Source organism: Neopsephotus bourkii, unplaced genomic scaffold, assembly GCF_033783945.1.
Source record: "Neopsephotus bourkii isolate Nb327-2 ecotype Australia unplaced genomic scaffold, CSIRO-AGI_Nbou_v1 NB_1287, whole genome shotgun sequence".
Classification (NCBI taxonomy): Eukaryota; Metazoa; Chordata; class Aves; order Psittaciformes; family Psittacidae; genus Neopsephotus; species Neopsephotus bourkii.
Window position 1 is genome coordinate 771654 of NW_026901771.1, and position 18792 is coordinate 790445.

At 38.5% G+C, this 18792-nt stretch overlaps 1 protein-coding gene across 11 annotated transcripts in view; it reads left to right on the plus strand.

Annotated features, from left to right (window-relative positions):
• LOC133218675 (ephrin type-A receptor 6) overlaps positions 1–18792 on the plus strand; it is a 472741-nt gene that overhangs the window by 313721 nt on the left and 140228 nt on the right. The window lies entirely within an intron of this gene.

Below are 18792 nucleotides of genomic sequence, written 5' to 3' on the forward strand. Positions count from 1 at the left end.
CATTTTGGCTGTAGTTCCTTGCTCAAAATCTGTTTTCAAAATTATTTTAATGTGTAGGAGCTGATTGTATTTGCATTAGGGCCAGATTATGCTGTGCAACAATGGAGTTGCTTTGTTTCATTTGCCTTTATATATTGAGACAACCTATTTTGGAACAGTGGGTAAACAAATGTAACAGGGTTAAATATTTCTGCTGATTGCAATATACAGTGAAGAACTGTGTTAAATTTTCCTTTAAAATATCTTTTCTTTATATGTGCTTTAGAGTAGCTTGATAGATTTGAATCAGTTAGTTTACAGCGTGGATTCTTTTCATTATTGGTATTTGGTCAAAGCATAAACCCAAGATTTTTGTTATCAATGTAATTTTCTTCATTATGGTAGGAGAATATGAAGATTTCATGTACTAAAGAAGTATCTATTTCAAACCACCTTTCAAGAAGTATGCCTGGTAGGATAAATTGTACTTTTGTAACAGAAGTCTTACAGTCTCAGTGTAATTGGGTAAGCTGCTCTGGGAAGATTCATTTAAAGATTATATGCATTTCTTTCTATAGGTAGCTTTAAAGAAAGCTGACCCTGCGTAGTCACTCTAAACATACAGAATGTGCTGTGCTGTTCCAAATTCTTATTAGTTACCTGTGTCCTGATCTGCAAAGAAGCTGGGCAGCTGTAGCTCCATCTGGATTCTCTGAGAGCTCAGGAAATCCAGGATATATGACCCAATACATATATTTCAAAATTGGTAGCAATTTAAGTTTAATCCTTAATTGTAACAAGTTATACCCTGCATTGTAAGCCTCTACAGCTACTATATAAACGACTTTGACCATAATGAAGGGCCTACAGACCCAAGCCATTCTACATGGAAGGCATTTTCACTGTAATGTGCGGAGAGGCCATTATCCATCTCATTCTGGTTAGAGCAATGTTTCTAACATGGAATTAGCCCAGTATGAACCCAACAGTAACCAGCACTACTTATGCATTATTTAGAATACAGATTATCTAAGATCATTTCAAGTAATTTTATTAATGTTGTTACATATTGCAAACATTGGGATAGCCTACTAGGAGTGAAAGGAAAATGCAGTTTATATCCTCACTTAGGAAATAATCTCTTCCTTTCCCTTCTGTTCTCTCTTTCATTCCTCATCTCTTGGATTCAAGCCTTTAAGAAAGGGACCTTTTCCTCCTACCCCCACTTTTCTTGCTAGATCATAAATTATGGATCATAACTAAGCATTTTAAATTACTTTTATTGTCTGCCAGTGTTATCTCCAGTATTTATCTTGTCTACACTTTACTGCAGTGTTTCCAAATGTGGTAAAATCTGAGACTCAGGTCTGGTAACAGTCTGGTCTTGATGATCTCATTGGGTAAAAATTCAGATGTACAGTACCAGTTTTCCCTTCTATCACATCTTGAGAGCTTTCTTTTATCTTGTTGAACTTGTGCAGGGCTGGATTTGTTCTGTCTCAGGAACAAGATTTGTATTTAGTCCCGTTTGCAATGGTTGTGGTGAAACCAATCTGTGGAGTTCTGGGATTAATTTTAATTCATCAAGCTAGCTGTAATCAGACATGGGGTATAAATTCTGTAGCGTTTTAGTACATGATTTTAATTCCTTAGAAAATGTACTCCGCTGTTGTCTCATATATTCAAAAAAAGCCTGTGTGCTCCTGTGTGTTCACTAGCATCCAAATCTTTTGTCATTCTGACATTTAAATATGCAAGCATATCATACAGAGAGAAAGCAAAAAACTTCCATATGTTAACATAGCCAGGCTGGTAAAACATTTTCCATTAAAATCCTCATTACTGTTCATTTTTATCTATACAAAGTCTGGTTTTATTGAAAAGCTTTTGCTTTCCATCAAAGAAATTAAAGTTTGAAAACTTCAGTTTGGCTGTGAGCAGAGCTGTAATTTTCTCACATCACCGTCTTCTGTCTCCATCAGACAATACCATCTCACGTTAATCACAAGTGCCTGATGTCCCAAGGATTAGTTGTCTCCTTCACAACTAGAAGAGGAAACTATGGTGTGTGTAGGAAATCTTATAAGGAAACAAAGTCACTGAAACATAATATAGGTTTTCCCAAATTAAAATGTTTGGGGTTATGGACTGCTTTATATGACCTTTTTGTTCTTTTAACCAAAGATTTAAATGGATAATTAAAATAAAAACAAACTCTTATTTTCTGGTGAGATTTTCTATGGGTGGTAGAAACCCCCATTGTCTTCAGGTCTGTTAGGAGACAGAAAGGGATTAGGATAGCTTCTGGGCAGGAAACCTAAGGACAGAAGCATTTTCTCTGTCGTGTTACTGGCCAATTTGACAATGTGCCGTCTTTAACCAGAGTACCCTTAGAAGGGCCAAAATAAGCCGTGTGAAAAGAAAAATAACTAGACTTTTGTGGCAAAATCAGTTCTATTTTCTGTGGTTGCTCACCTGATTGATCCTACCAGTAGCATAATGTTTGTTCACAGGAGTAAGCCATACAGTTTTGTTTTGTAGTTGGACGCATTGAGATAAATAAGTAGTCTTATATGCCCTTGCTTTTTAAGTAAGCAATGTTTAGTGCAATTAGATAACAATTATAGACCCTAATCTATACATAGTTTAAAATCCTTTTTTTGTCCATTATTCAGTCACAGCAAAAAAATGCTTCAAGAAGTAACTGAGTTTCCACAAGTTTTAGGGAATCTAACGTTCTTTAAGAGCTTTTCAGTAAATTGGTAGAACTCAGTGGAAGCCATCTGACATACCTCTGCATTCACACTGTTGTTTCTTACCACTGGATAAGAAAACGCAGTTTAAACTTCCAAAGAAGTTTTGTGTCTTTCTCTATTTTCCATCACCTCATAGTAGTGTGATCATGAATAGAAAATGTGGGGTAGGAGGGATTTTTGTTTTATTTTTTTACATGCTGAGTCATATCCCCATTCTAAAAATAGTTTGTAATAAATGTACCTGTAGACATGATGACAAAAATGTAATGCATTGTAAAGCCACCCAGGAGCTGCCCGTTTTTATGCATTTTTAAGTTCACATGCCAGAAGGACTTAAAACCCCTTTGGAGTTTTGCTTTCTGGATGGTTTAGACAAAAAGTGAGTCCCTGTATAAGTGATCCATTGAACTAGTGTGGGTACAGCATAGAAATGTGTCATTGTAGGCAATGACACATCCATCAGTAGCATGGCTGACAGCCTGACATGTCACCCTTGTCTCTCAGCCTGCAGATGCTTACCCACCTGCAAGCAAAAATGATTGTAGATGTTTTCAGTGCACGGGGAGGGCAGGACTCAAGCTCATGTCTCTGGTTCGGTTGCAACATCCTCAGGCACTTTGCTTCCAGAACAGAGATGAGGCAGCCTCAATCTCTATGTATTTTCTGTTTGATTAGTAGGCAAACATGCTTATTATTTTTTGACCTGTGGAAGGAGACTCCTTATTTTATGTGCTTTAGGATTTAGACAGTGAATGTTCAAGGTTTCATGATTTGCATCCAGATTAAATGTGCTACACAAACTTTATTAAGCAATAAGTCTCGTCACATAAGTTTTTCAGCTCTGTCCTATCTTTACTGAAATAAATAGTTGTTGTTTTGGTAGTGATGAATCTTAAAACAGCATTGAGTTCTTTAACAAGAAGTGACATTAAGGAGTATAGCTCATACAAAGAAAGTAATGTCTCAGCCACTCTATGACTTATGAAAAAGATCAATCCAGTGGCGTATTAATTTCAAACCCTACTTTTTGTGATCATAAAAATCCCCAGGCAATCCAGATGTCTCTTGGATAATCCACTCATACAGGTGTGCTAATATTTCAGTTTACCCCTTTTTTTCTGTACAACTCCCTGCAGACATTGCATGTTTCATTGCAGTGCTTCCCTCCATAGGATCTTTCCTCCTTTGCTGCTACAATAGTCACAATACCTTGAAGTCTCTTTGTTTCTGCATTTTCAATCACTCAGTGTGCATCCTGCAGTCTTCGATCATACTCAGTCCCCGAACATGGATAACAAATGGTGCAGAGAAGTCTCCCTCTCTTTCTGACCATCCCAGAGCAGTTTATCCACTGATGAGTCTGCCCCAGGCCAGAGAAGCAAAACAAACCCTCTGCAGGGAGCCAGCCAAATGCATGTACCCATTATCAGGAAGTTTTTGCTGACCTCTCTGCCTAGCAAATTACCTTCTGGCCAACTAGCTGGCTGTACAAAGAGTGGATGTGCAGTGGTTTCCTAACTGCCTGGCTATGAAGGTAGCACACACTACTTCAGTTTACGTACAAATTAGCTGAAGGATTACATTGTGTGTTGTACGTAGGATCAAGTGAAAGTGTGCGGCGTTTTGGGTTTACTTGTGTATCTAAGTCCTGTGTCTTTATGCATGGTTAGGACTTTGCCAGCGTGTGATAAACTGGCTCACTTCTTATGAAATAGTTGCTGAATGCGTGCAGATGGACTCCATGATGAATGAATCTACTGATTCTACCAGTGGTGCCACAGGTAGTGCAAATCCACTGCAGTGTGCAAGGTGAAAGCAGTTTCTTCACCACATGCAGTAGATTCAGTGGGAAGACAACAGTTTATCACCATTACATGCACACACAGAGACAAAACACCCCCTAAAATAATAAGATTCTTCTTCAAGCTACTAAATACAAAAACAAGCCAGGCAGTAACCCTGGTCTCCTCATGCATTCGTTTTCTATTCCTGTTGATTATACAGAAGAGCAGCTGTATTGGATCACACCACTGGTCCATCTGGCCTTATATCCTCTCTTTGACAGTAACCAAAACCTGAAAATTAAAGATAAGAAAGAACAGAAAAAGTTTACAAGCTTCATTCCCTGAGTACTCACCTGGCTGCTGACAAGTTGTACTTTGGAGACGTCCTTGCCCAGTAGCAGCTTAAAAATGTATTATTAAATATATGTTAAAAAAGAATCTGTAACATCTCTTAGCAAGGAATTTTGCAGCTTAATTTCACATTTTATTAACAATCACTTCCTTTCAGTTTTGCTTGACAGTTTTTTTTGCAGTTTTTATGCTGCAAGAAGTGGGATCACTCCTTAATGTTCTCTGTATCATTCACGATTTAACCTTCCATTGCATCCTCCTTTTAAAATTGGGAAGCCCAAATCTTTTCTGGAGTCACTTTTGTGTAAGTCATTCCACAACTTTGGTGTACTATTTTAGCTATTTTCTGAATCCTGACCTGTTCTAATATCATAGAATCATAGAATCATAGAATAGTTAGGGTTGGAAAGGACCTTAACATCATCAAGTTCCAACCCCCCTGCCATGAGCAGGAGCGCCTCCCTCTAAACCATACCACCCAAGGCCTCGTCCAGCCTGGCCTTGAACACTGCCAGGGATGGAGCATTCACAACCTCCCTGGGCAACCCATTCCAGTGCCTCACCACCCTTACAGGAAAGAATTTCCTCCTTATATCCAATCTAAACTTCCCCTGTTTAAGTTTTAACCCATTACCCCTTGTCCTAACATTACAGTCCCTAATGAAGAGTCCATCCCCAGCATCCCTGTAGCCCCCCCTTCAGTTATTAAATTTGAGATGAGGAGACCAAAACGGCACACAATATTCAAATTGTATTTGAAATGTGAACTCATGCCATGGCAGTGTGAAGTTCTGTTTTGTTCTCTTTCCCTTTCTTTGTAATTGCTAACATTTTGTTTAATCTTTTCATTTCTGTTGAGCACAGAGCTGGCATTTTCATCGATTTGTTTATTACAACTCCAAAATCTTGCTCCTGGGTGGAAACAGTCAGTGGTTTTGTGAATGTGGATTAAAGGTGAGACATTTCTACTGGTTGAAAAACCAGAACTCAGAGTTTTATAGGCTCTTCCATATCCGTATTTTTTTGTGAGCAGAATTCATTGGCTTTTATGTCAGTGCAGATATTTGTAGCTTGTGTGGAAGGCTTAGCTTAAAGTTAAAATGAATGCATGGGTATAGAGATAGGCAGTATATTTTAAATATACAATTGCACACATCATAGATACATTCCTTCCACTCTTCTGTTGTGCAGCTTCGCTGACCCAGCAGTGCTTGAGGGACAAATTAGAAACATAAAGCACACGTGATGCTTCCAGCTGAAGAGGTGCATTAGCAGAGACACAGGGTATGTTTGAGAAAGTGCTTGGCAATTAGCAGGTCCTAGGTGGGGGAAGAGCAACATTTGTCTTACTCTTCCTGATCTCTGCAAAAAGAACCAGGAGGTACCTTGCATCTCAGCTCTGTCTTTCCAGTCTAGCCACTGAGAAACAGGTGCAGAGCATGGACCAGATAGGCTGAGGTTGTAACACTTTTTAAGATGCACCATTATATAATCTTCAGAAGACATTAAATTGCTAAATTTCTCCTGTAGAATGGGCTTTTGTTGTGTCCTCTAAGGTCTTGTTTCACTGTTTGAAAAGTTAATGGGTGCAGGATATTTTTTGGAGGAAGGCAAAGTCATCTGTCTCTGGGCAAGCAGCACTAAAAGACAAAATCCCATACAGCTCCTGAGGGTGTGTTTCTGAACCTGAGTTACTTGGTGCAGCACCAAAGAAGGTGTGCAGTGTGTTCAAATAACCTTAGACATCTAAACTCCATTCTCTGCATCTCCGCCTGGAGGGACTCTCTCCCTGCCCTATTTGTAGAGTTCTGATGCTCCTGACTTTAGATGTTCCCATTGAATTATATGCCTAAAGTAACTGAGAGTCGGTGATCTGAACACCCTGGTGTAAATATAATGGGAATTGACTAACAAGTGAGGACTGGTAGTAACCACTGACAAACTCAAAGCTATTACAGTTAGAGGAGTTCATTCTCAGAGTAGCTAAATCCTGTGTCAGACAGAGCCAATGAATTAATTATCAAAACAGCCTTTCTTCCTCAAGATTTTATGCATTCAGTCGAAGTGGAAATTTTTGGAAGGACTTTTCAGGGGAACATCAACTTGCATAATGTGAGCGCTTAAAAACCCAATCACAATCTATCTGACCACCCATGGCATGAGTAGTTAAGTCAACACCACAAATACTTTGTGATCATGATCATTAATGAAGCATAGACAATTCTGATTTATGGCAGAGTTAGCATGATGGCTCAGCAAATTATGCGGGTTCTTCCAAATGATAACAAGTATATTTTAGGATGAAAAACTGCAATACCTAAACAGCCCATTTGTTTTCATTAATACTTCCCCACAAGGTTATAAACACAGAATTATTCTTTGCAAACAGAATATTATTTTTAGAAAACTATTATACAGTTATTGTGTATGATTTATTTTGTTGATATCTTTAAACTTCCTTTTTTATTGCATTTTACTAACCCTTATTTTCTGAACGTATATGTTTATATGAGTATATAAAGAAGTAGACCTGAAGTGCATACCTGAATTTGTCAGGACCCTTTCATAATCATACTAGGGTAGTATCCTTTACATGACATTCAAGGAATTGCTACATGTCTGAAGGATGTTTTTTCCCTTATATGATAGATTCCCTTAGTAGTTGCTGTGTTTCAGTGGTTGTTTTGCACATGTTTCACCATATGTTTGAATACAGAGGGACTTGAGATGAGTGTCTGTTGTAGAATATTGTAAGGTGAATGTGACAGAAACAGAGATCACTGCCAGTTACTAAGACATGGATCTGAATCAGGGGATCTTACTGTTTGGGTTGGTTTGCTTGCCAGAGAAATGTAAATACCCCGTGTGAGCACATCAATTTATTAAACTTTCCAATCAAATTCCAGACACACAATTGAATTATTTAAGGAGGATTTGAAATGGGAAGATTGACTTAATAATTAAGATTAAGAAGGTAAACAATATTTTGCTCATAAAAGCTTTATCTTGTGGATTATTCCAACTTAACAATATTGCTTGTAAGCAATGGTACAATACCAGTGTCTAACCCTAATGGCATTTAACACCCATGTGTACCTAAATCAGCTGTCAGTCTGAAAGTTGTCTAAATTCTCAAGTTCTGCTTTCATACATGCTCTGGATTGCCTCTGTTCTGACAGCAGTAAGGACCTTGGGCACGGAGCATAGTTTAAATCTCATTCTGAGGCTCAGGCACTTAAAAGTGAGACCCTGAAGCACTCGGCTCCACATCGCTAGTGTACTGTGTAGATATAAGCTGTTATTTCTTACAGACAACTACTTAAGCTGCATCACTGGGTGTTTTCTCTCTGTAGAATTTGTGCAGCTCAGGAGACTATTTAGAGATAGATAAAAGCTTATTCCAGAAGAGAGCTGTATGTCACAAACTTGCCATTCTACTTGGGCCTCAGTTACATAGAAGGATTTCTAATCAGATAGTGCTTCTGAATTTCATAAGTTAAATCCATTGTTTTCTCTCTGACAGTAAGAAACAATGGGCACCAATGGAAGAAAATCAGGAAACTATCAAATGGTACTGCTCCTGTGCACTCTTCCAGCTCTCAGTAGTGTTCGGTAGCATGTTAGTTAATAAGGTGTGTTTTCTGTTTCTTGCCTGAATGTCTATCAACTTCCTAACTTTTTGGAGGCCACAAAACGTTTACAGTGTTCTTTACAAAATGACCAGTTCAAACACTGCATGTGTCATCAGGTCACCTAGACTTTGGCTCTTGGACAGGAAGAGGTGAAGAGCAGGACAGCAGTGCTCAGCTTCTCCCATCAAACCTTCCTGCTTTTCCTTTTTTAGGAAACACCTTTGTTGTGCTGGTTTGGCATAGGGATAGGAGATGAAGAATAGACTTTGAAAGAACCTACAGGGGCAGAGTTCAGCATGCAGAATGTTGAAGAACACAAAAAATGGTTAAGACAGTGCCAAGGAAAAGAATAGAAATACCAAAGGGGCATAGTGGAGAAAATCTGAGTTCAGAGGCTCTTGCGAAGAGGGCAGTTTCTTGGAAATAGAAAACAGGTTTCCTAAGCTAAGTGATGCACTGATCTGGAAGTGTGAATGCTCAAGTTTTTTTCTCACCTGGGTCTCTGTCAGGAGATTGCCTGTCAGTGCATAAGCATAGATACATAAGTATAAAATCACAAGCTTCAGAGCACGAGCTAACTACCTAATGGTAGAAGAAGCTTGCCTTTTAAAAGATTATTCCATAATTGCCCATGATTCCACAAACCTTCCTTTGAAACATCTTTTACTGCCCATGGTCTGATCTAATTTCTAGGCTGCTCTGTTTACTGGTGTTTTAATTTTTGTACAAGCCAGAAGGATGAAAACTCTTTAGGCCCCAGTTCAGGGGCATGTCTTTGGGAATAACAGACTCAGTGTTCTTGAAAAACAGAAAATATACTACTTTTTTCCCCCCCCAAACACATTTAATACTAGTGTGACGTGTGTTCAGAATATATGAGTACAATAGCCCAAAAGGAGCCTCTACCCCTTCTGAACCTCAGATCCTAGACATAATGGAAGTTAGAGGTGAGAAAGAGTATCCATCCATTCCACCTGACTGTTCGATTTTAGGGTTGACTTGTCCTGATGCCTCAAGTGTCATTGCTTGTATTTCCCACACCTTGAGAGCCATCCTCAGACTCAGAGGTGTGCAACATCCCCATGCTCTAACTGATAGAAGATGTAAATGCTTTCTCACTACAGAGTGTGATCACTGGTATTTTGTCTGTTTTCTTAATAACTTGACCGTGCTACTTCTCTTCATGAATTCTCTGCCATTAGCAAAAAGCAGGAGAGAATTGCCTTTGTAGACTGCTGTTATTTGCACATAAGCAGTGTGCACCATCTTTCCTTAACCTCACCTCATGAGTTTACTATCAATTGTTCTTTTCCAGTGCTTTATATTTTTCTGTGGTATTTCCAGCACAGCTCAATACGGGCTCAGTATTTTCTCCAAAGAGTTAATCAGGCTGAGCTAATGCAGATGTATTAGTTTCAATTTACAAGCTAACTGGCTAACTCAAATACCTGACTTACCTGCGTTGGGTCATAGAGAAACACCCAACTGAGAAAACCACTTTGATGTTGACATATCTTAACATTACTTTGGCATTGCTCTGGAGGTCACCTTTAAAGATCTGTCACTGATTTGCACTAAGCTTCTGTGCTAATAGTAGGGGTGCATGTACTGAATGCTGTGGCTGAAACTAGGGGATTCATTTGATCTGCCATCTCAAAGTTCAGATGTAAACAGGCAGCTCCAGTGGGCAGTCTCTGCCACCCTAAGATGGTGGCTATGATAGGTATGATAAATTGCCCTTTGGAGTTGTCTGTCTCCCTCTAACTACAGAGGGAATCAAGACTTGCCAAAGTGCAAACCCAGTTTTAAAATTGTCTGGATCAAATAAATGAATTCCATCCTACTTGACTAGAAATTGGCCACCTAACGTATGCTGGACAGTAACAGTGCTTTGCAGTGATTTATGTGTGTTAAGTATAAACCATTGACCTACTGGTCTTCTAGAAATGTTTCTCATTGTCTGTATGACAGAGTTTAAAAGGGTCTGCTTTTCTGTGCATAGGTCTACATATTAAAGATTGAAAAGGTACTTGACCCTGTGTAGAACAGGCTAAACCTTAGTGCTTATTGTTATCTAATGATTCTTTGTAATGAACAGATAAGAGCATACCTTCGAAATCTTTTTAGCATTAATATCATGTCATATAGCATACAACATATATTCTATTAAATATATAATATTCTAATATATATTACATATATATGTGTTATATTTTATATAACTTGTGTTATATATATGTCATACATAATATATAGCATGTTATATATTTATCGTATGTATATATAATATATAGCAAATAGTATATACTTTTGTTTGTATCACTGGCAGAATTAATTTATGAAGGCATATTTATTTATCATCCCTATGATTTGTGCATTGCTTTGCAAAATCAGTGGGAAAATTGTTTAAGATGTACATTTTTAAAAAGTACCAGATGTGTCTCCATGCACTTATGTAGTCACTCAAAATGTTGAGGTACAGTAGCTCTGACATTCTCTGCACAAGCCAACAAACAGCTTTTGTAGAAGGTTCACAGAAGTTCATATAAAATATTCATGGTTTCACTTGCTAAAAGAAAAACCTCTTTCAGACCTGTAAAGTACTGTTTGACAGAAGATGACCTGCAATCTGATGTAGTCTCATGTCTTGATATAAACAGGAGCGGGAGAGATTTGCAGAAATGAGTGTACATTTTAGGTTTGTCTTTGTTACATAGCAAGAGGAGTAGCAATTAATGGAGTGAAAAGATTGCAGATTTCCTAGTGCTTTTTAACCTGCTTATTTCATTTTCAAACTTCTGAGATCAATTTAGCAGCAGGAAGTTCTGCAGAGCAATTTGGTTCCAGTTGACCCTGGAGAGGTTGCTGCTGAATAAGACTTAGTTATAGCTCTGTTTCCATAATGACACCTTGCTGCAATAAATGACACCTTCTTAACCTCTAGTTGCATTTCCAATACATTTATAACAATTCCCAAGTCACATTAGGAAATTGAAAGCAAAGTCCTCCAGAGAAATGTGTCAGCACAGGATGTCACCACACCATAGGGGCCCTGGCAGTGCTGGCATGGTATTTCTAACTTACATAACACACTGGCTGGAACACGTATTTTCCCTTGCTGATTAACATCATTGTAATAGAGATCTGAATCTTCTAATAATACTGTTTCTCCATCTCTTTCTTCTTCACCAGAGGTTTTCTAAGAAGAAAACCCTATAAGCCACTCTGCCTTCTTTTTTTAAGAGGAAAACTGCATGTCAGAGATGGTTCCCTCAGAGCACGCACACCAGTTTCAATGGTATGTGCCAGTGGCCAAAAACCTGTAGCTTGCCCTAATGTATGTCATCCCCCCCCCCCCCCCCAGTTACCATATTCGTGCTGTGGCGTTCAGCCACATAGGTTGCTCCTACCTCATGTGAGCTGATATGCCAGTGCCACATAACCATAATGGTGTGTTCTGCCAAACAAGGACAGGGAAGCTCTGATTTTGGGAGAGCTGTTCTCTCAGGAATCCCAGTGACCTATTAGATCTTTAAGCCACTTACCATCTCCTGCTTGTCCATCAATAAAAGGCAATGCAAGGGAGCTGAGAATCTACTTACTCAGATGTAAATACTTTTGGTTGTCAGAGGGCATTGATTTGACATGATTTCCATTTATGTGAGAGGCAGCCCCTTTCAGTTTTGCAGATTTTTTTGTGTCCATATGATTCCTGGAATCACACCCTTCTGCTAAGCTTGTTTGAACTGAATTTGTCCCAGTTGTTTCAGAAATACAGAGCATATAAAGTAACTCCTTAAAACATACATTTATGTAAAACATTTGTGTGATCTTTTTTTAGCTACTGTTATTTAAAGAAACATGTTATTAAAATCTTTTAAATTGTTCACTGCATTATGAATTAAGCCAAATGCTTTTTAACTTTGAGGTTTTTGCATATACACCTTGTCAGAGAGACCAGAATCACAGAACCACAGAATCAGCTAGGTTGGAAAAGATCCCTAAGATCATCAAGCCCAACTGCTACCCCGGGACTGCCAAGTCCACCACTAAACCTCCTCACTGTCTGACAGCTGATACAGCTTCATTTTATACAATTGCTTTTAACATCTTCTCCTATAATCTGTTTTGAAGAATCAGGAGCAGAGCAAGAAGTCCTGTTAGAAGTAAAGATCTAGGAGGGCTTTTGTCTCAAGCTTGTGAGATAATGAATGGCGGCACATTCTAAGAGTGAAAGAAAATGTGTAGTGTTGCAAAATCATATGGATGAATAATTACTGTCTTCATGCATAATATCAGGAACAGATGAGAGAGAATTAAGCAACAGAGAAGAACGAACTGCATTATGGAGCACAGAAGCAAAAACATTTTGTTGAGCTTTGTTTAGCCTGGAGGAAATTTGGGGGTTGCATCTATCATGACCTCTAGCCTGCAACACTGTAGCAGAATCCATTTTTTGATAATGGTTTTAGGTTCACTTGGCTTCCATCCACCATTTCTGAGCAAGCAAAGGGAATCTGCAAGGGGAAAGAATTTGAAATGGAGGGAGAAATGATAATTATAGCTTGCTGGAGGCCTATTTTTCAGTAAATGAAGTGCTTCAAAAGAAGCATACTGTTAGGCTGTCTTTTGAATGCAAACCTTAAGGGAACTAGTGTAAGAAAATAAAGTAAAAACATCATTTTTCACCCCAAACTTGTTAATTTTCTAGCTCTAATGACTTGTCAGTAAAACTCTGTGCTCAACTTTGAACTCCAAGGTTAGTGCCAGTAATAGTATTCCCTCCAAGCGTTATAACTGTGAATTACCATGGAAGTGATTAGGAAGATAAGAGACACTATTATGTAAAGAATCAAATATCTTACCTAGTCACTCTGTTAATCGGACTCAGCCTCGTATGGTAGCAAAAAGAATTCCTACTGAATTCAGCATAAACCCAAAGTTGTTTCAGTGATGTGAACATCTTTAACATACAGAGAGGGTTATGAATTTATATATAGATAATTTGTGTTCATATTTACATGATTTTTTCCATGTAAACTTGTTTTCAGTCTTTTCTATAGACAGACGCACACTTCTAGCATGAAAGTGCTCACATATTGTAAATAACGGGAGGTATTGACATTCACGTTGTATGTTAGGAAATGAATATAAACATAGGTGTTCTCAATCTATATTGCATTTCTCACTCAAAATAGTTTCTGTTCCCTTATTCTACAAAGATAGCAACAGCAAGATGAACAAGCAAACACAAAATAAAAGAAAGGATGAAACGTGTCTCTGCTGGAGGACATACTGTAGGAATGAAGACCGCTATAGATGATAGGCAGCATGGCTACATGGTTGTCTGTTGACTGCTAATATGTATCATGCGTGGCTTTAGTAATGGAGGCTGAAAGCTTTTGGCTACTTAATTTCTCTGGTAAATCCTTCCTTTGTAAATACCTGAAGTGTTGATAATACTGGAGGCATCATAACTGATCAGGAAATGTTGTTTCATTACTTTGAGTTCTCTTACTGGAGTAAAAAGTCTCCCCTAAGAAAACATGCTTTTATTGCATATTACCTTTCTTACAGACTTTCTAGAATCAGAACTAAAAATCAATATTTTTTTTTACTGTGCCCTGAAATAATATTTTTTCCAAGTCTGGGATCATGAGTAAAATCTCAGACTTTATTTATTTTATTCTAATACAGTGACAGAACCTAGGCTGGTGAAACACTCTGTAAATATAATAGCATTTTCTGTTATAGAAACTGGTGCAGAGGTTGTTTTGACCATCCAGAAAAACATTTGGAAATTGAACCTTGTTACATTTGTGTAATTAACAATTAAATACCACATATGGATGATTTGACATAAAACTGACAGTGGTGTTTTTAAACTATAGCTCTTATTTGTAAGGAGAAACACAAATATAGACCACTTTCTCATTTCCAATCTTATATCAGCTGTCTTTTCCTTAATGAAAGATATTGTTCCCCAACAAGAGGATTGCAGGCTCCCTGCAGGCTGTTAAAGTAGGTTTCCTCCTCTAATTATATCATATGAAACAAGGAGGGATCAATTAATGAGTTTTCAAAGAGAAGCAAGGTTGCTGAGTGGGCTTTAATAATTTCCTTCAGCTGCAGTTTGGAAATGGCTGAAGTAGGAGAGAAAGAAGAGGCAGGAAAGGGTCTCCATTCTTTCCTCTGTTGGGAAGCCCCTACTGAGAAAGCATGTGATAAAGCTCTATATTTTAGTGAGTGTGTCTTGAAGCAAGGAGAGGTCTTGATGAAAGAATAGCATATAACTATGCATTTCAGATTATTATTGATAATGGTAGAAGTATAGAAACACCTAACTAAATTAACCAACGTTATCCAAAATGGCAGTAGTTTACCCCTTGAAACGCACAGCTTTCTCATGAGGATGGTGTCCAAAGGAGTGAACTCGCAGTCCTCACTGCAGCGTATGTGCAGTTCTCAGATCTCTCTTCTGCTCCCTCCCCTCCATGTTTGCATCTTCTGGCACTTCATTAGCTTTGGCCAAAACAGATCCAATGCAGAGGGGGAAGAAGGGAAGAGGACAGTGGTGATACAGCTGTCCTTGCTTGTTGAATGGTTGGTGGGGTTTTTTTGACAAGGGAGTGATTGTGCATAGCTGGTAGGTATAGCTGCTCTGCCAGCCGGTGAAACACCGTTGAACTGTTGTGGTTACTCTGCACCAAAGAAATAAGATCCATAATGAGATACCAGAGGGATAGAGTATTCCATGTACAGACAGACATCGGGTGAGCTTTCAGTCATCAGCTGCCTTTGGGTCGGAAGATTCTTCATAGTGAACGGGCACCATATCAAAGTTGTTCCACCCTGGAAACCAGGGGAGAAATGCTGGCAATACTTAGCTCACTTTAAACAGGAGAAGCAAGAAATCGGAAATTTAGAAAATGGTCTAAAGGAAAAAAGCCTCAGAAACCAAACAAATCATCTGTTTTCAAATCAGAAAGATAGAGATAATGGAAGTCAACTTCAGAAGAAGAGCAGGTCTCTAGAGAAGTGGCACCGAAATCCAGTCATCATTTACAATATACACTTTCTCCCTTTTGTATAGCCTGCGAGAAAAGGGATTCTGAAAAAGAGAAACCAAAAAGATTTAGGATAAAATAAGCTCACTCTGAATGAAGGAATGAGTTTTCATTATTCAGTACAAATCTGAAGACAAACTTAACAGACTAAATTAAATGAGGAGCTCACAGCTTTGTAGATGACTCATCGTACTTGAAGAAATTTATGACAGTATAGAGGAAAATATAAAGAGCAGATGGTGCAAAGGATCCTCAGTACAAAACAGAGATCAGCACTGAGCTCAAGAGCCAGAAAACATCCTTCAGCCTAGTACCAGTGGCAAGAAAATGCTGCCATTAAAGTGATTAAAAGCCATGCTGAGCTTCTAAGCATTTTTTTTTTTATCAAATGGTTGCATTGGGTAACCGAATTAGAGCACTCCTGCAGCTACTGGATTTGAAGCAACTAATTACAAGAACTTCCCATTGATTCATCATAGGAACATTAGAGCAGTCTTTGTAAGTGGGCAAATAGGATTTACCTATCTTAAATTTTCCAGTTAAAAAGAGCTTTATCCATTTATTAATGGATAGGATCTTTACGGTCTAAATAACTTCTGCTCTAGTGAGCAACTGTTAACAAGAAGCTGAAATTTCTCCATACAGTGTTCAGTAGCACTTCACAACAACTAAAGAACTAGGAAATGAGCTTTTAATTACCTGGGTTCATTTGTTTCTTTGTACAATAATTTTTTTACTTGAGTCCTTTTCCTAAAAGTCATTATTTTGTCTGAGATGTGAATAGATAGCCTCTGTATGATAAATACAGGATCATCCTTATGAACATACAAGAAATGGTCAGTGGTGACTCTGTGGCTTTTTGTTGAAAGGTACGTGGGGGTTTTGTCCCCACAATGCACAAACAGATGTGGTTCTCGTATTCACAGCCATATTCACAGCCTCTGCATTTTGATGTAGGGAATGCAGTGTTGGCACAGTACTACAAGTGTGATGTGAGCCTTCCTGTATGGGGTTTTCAGTTTCAAGTGCAGGTCAAGCACAGCTAGTTTAGGAGAAGGTTAAAGTAAATCTTTTCCCCTTAATACACTACTGAGTTGTTTCCCAGGAAGAGGACTGGGGTTATTTCTTTTGAGAGGATCTTCGGATGTGCTGGGACAGTGTTTTGATATGCAGTTCCTCAGCTGGAAGAGTTACTGCAGATTGCTCAGTCTGAAAACCTGAATAAATTGCGATATAAATTTGGAAATCAGAACCCAAAGGAAAATGCACAGCATGAGGTACATATGAGAAGCTTATACAGGGTAGGTGATGATTTGAAGAAGTGTAATAGCAGTAATCTGTATTTAAAAATCCTAGAAGGGCCAAGAATGTGATTATGTCTGCAGTTTAACCTGGTATTTCCTGTACTCAACCTCAGTCATTTCACAAGGATTTAATTGTCTGACTAGTGAACCCCCAAATGCAGTAAGATGAAGCTGTGATGTGCTAGGGAAGGTGGTCCAGCTGATGTCCGTCACCTGTGAGCAGGTACACAGGGTGTACCAAATGTATCTGAAAGGTTGCTATAGCTCCCTCAGAGCCACCTGTAAATTACAGCTGGATACCAGTGAATGACTTAGAACAAGCAGCAATAAACAAATGTATATAAGCAATGCCCTTGTAGGGGCTTGATCAGTGTTTACCAAATACAAATCCATGTTTGCTAGCTCCTGTTTTTCTTCAAACAGACCTAGCTTTGTTCCCTGCTTGGAGTAGCTGATGTTACCCCAGAGAAACATTATGAATGCTCAGTCTTACCCTCAATTTCAGGAGTAAGAATTTCATTTTAACCGAGGGAGTAGTTACACATACCCAGGGATAATGTTTTGGCCCAGAACCTATGAATGCTTTTTATTTATTTATTTGTATTTTTTTCTGTTCAGTTACTTATCTTACGCTTTTAAAGGACTTCCTGAAAAATAAGTTAATGTTTATTCAGTATGGCAGGAATTCTTTTTATCTCTCGTTCCCTTACATCAGACCTGTAATTAAACTGCCATTAGTACAGTTTATGACAGTTCCCTGAGTAAGCTCTGCTTTGTCCACTAAATACTTTTGGTGGTTTTTCCCATTAGTGTCACATGTTGGGTTGTGTGGGGGTTTTTCCCATCAGGGAGGACTGGACTATTATATCATAGAATTGACAGTGAATGGAAGTTAATTTTCTCTCTCAGATAAATGCACTGTCACGGAGAAAAATATTATGTGCATGTCTGTGTGTAGTTTTCCTTTTTTCAATGGTGTTTTCTTCAGTGTTTGCTTGCATTCTAGAATTTTCGCTTTCATTTCTTATACTTCCTGAAATACTTTCAGGAAAGAAAACTAAGGCATGAAATTTTGTGATTAGAAGCAGATTTTTTATTTCATTTTCCTAGGGAGATTCTTTCTTTCAGAAGATAAAAACAGGAGTCATAAAAATGTGTTATTTTTAGAAAACAGCTGCTTGGAAGCTTAGAAGAGGTCAAGTAAGATTCGTAGTAAAGAGGAATGGGGAGGGTGTTTAATAAACCACTCTTTGTTAGTGGAAAGACAGTGAAAGCTGTGAAGCACTGGAAGAACTTTTGGGGAGGGGGGTTATGGTAGCTGGTTTGTTCAGCTGGCTCAGTTGTCTTCAAGGCTCTTGTACAACATGAGTGGTTTTGTTGTAATATTTGGGAAAGCTGCGTATCAACACTGTTAAAAACAGCATTATTGTCTGGAGAATATTAGATCTCCTTTGACATGCTTGACCAGATTAATAAAATAAGCAAAGATCATTTTCTAGGATACAATTTTTGCACCATTTGAAATTATTGCATAGGTAATAGTCCACCTTCTTTTCCAAAAGGGCATAAAATCTATTTCTTAAATCTAGTTAACCCCCTAGTGAGATAATTTGGCTCTTGGGTAAACCAGCCCACCTTGGGCCACTTGTAGTAGCTTCTGGATCCGGTTCCTACTAACTGCACTGCTGCAGTATTAGTTACAGTAGGTAAGTTTGGGGGTGCCTTTGCCCTCATGGTTTGCCCATAACCCAATCCCTGCCGCTGGCCTCTATGAAGCTGACTCTTCTGGGTGCATAGCTACCTCACAGACAGGCTAAAATGCCCTTGCTGCTGCCAGCTCAGCTTGCAGAAATAAGATGTGTCACTATGTTTTACCCCAAAGAGTAAACCAAATGTACATTTTACACAGTTGAATTATA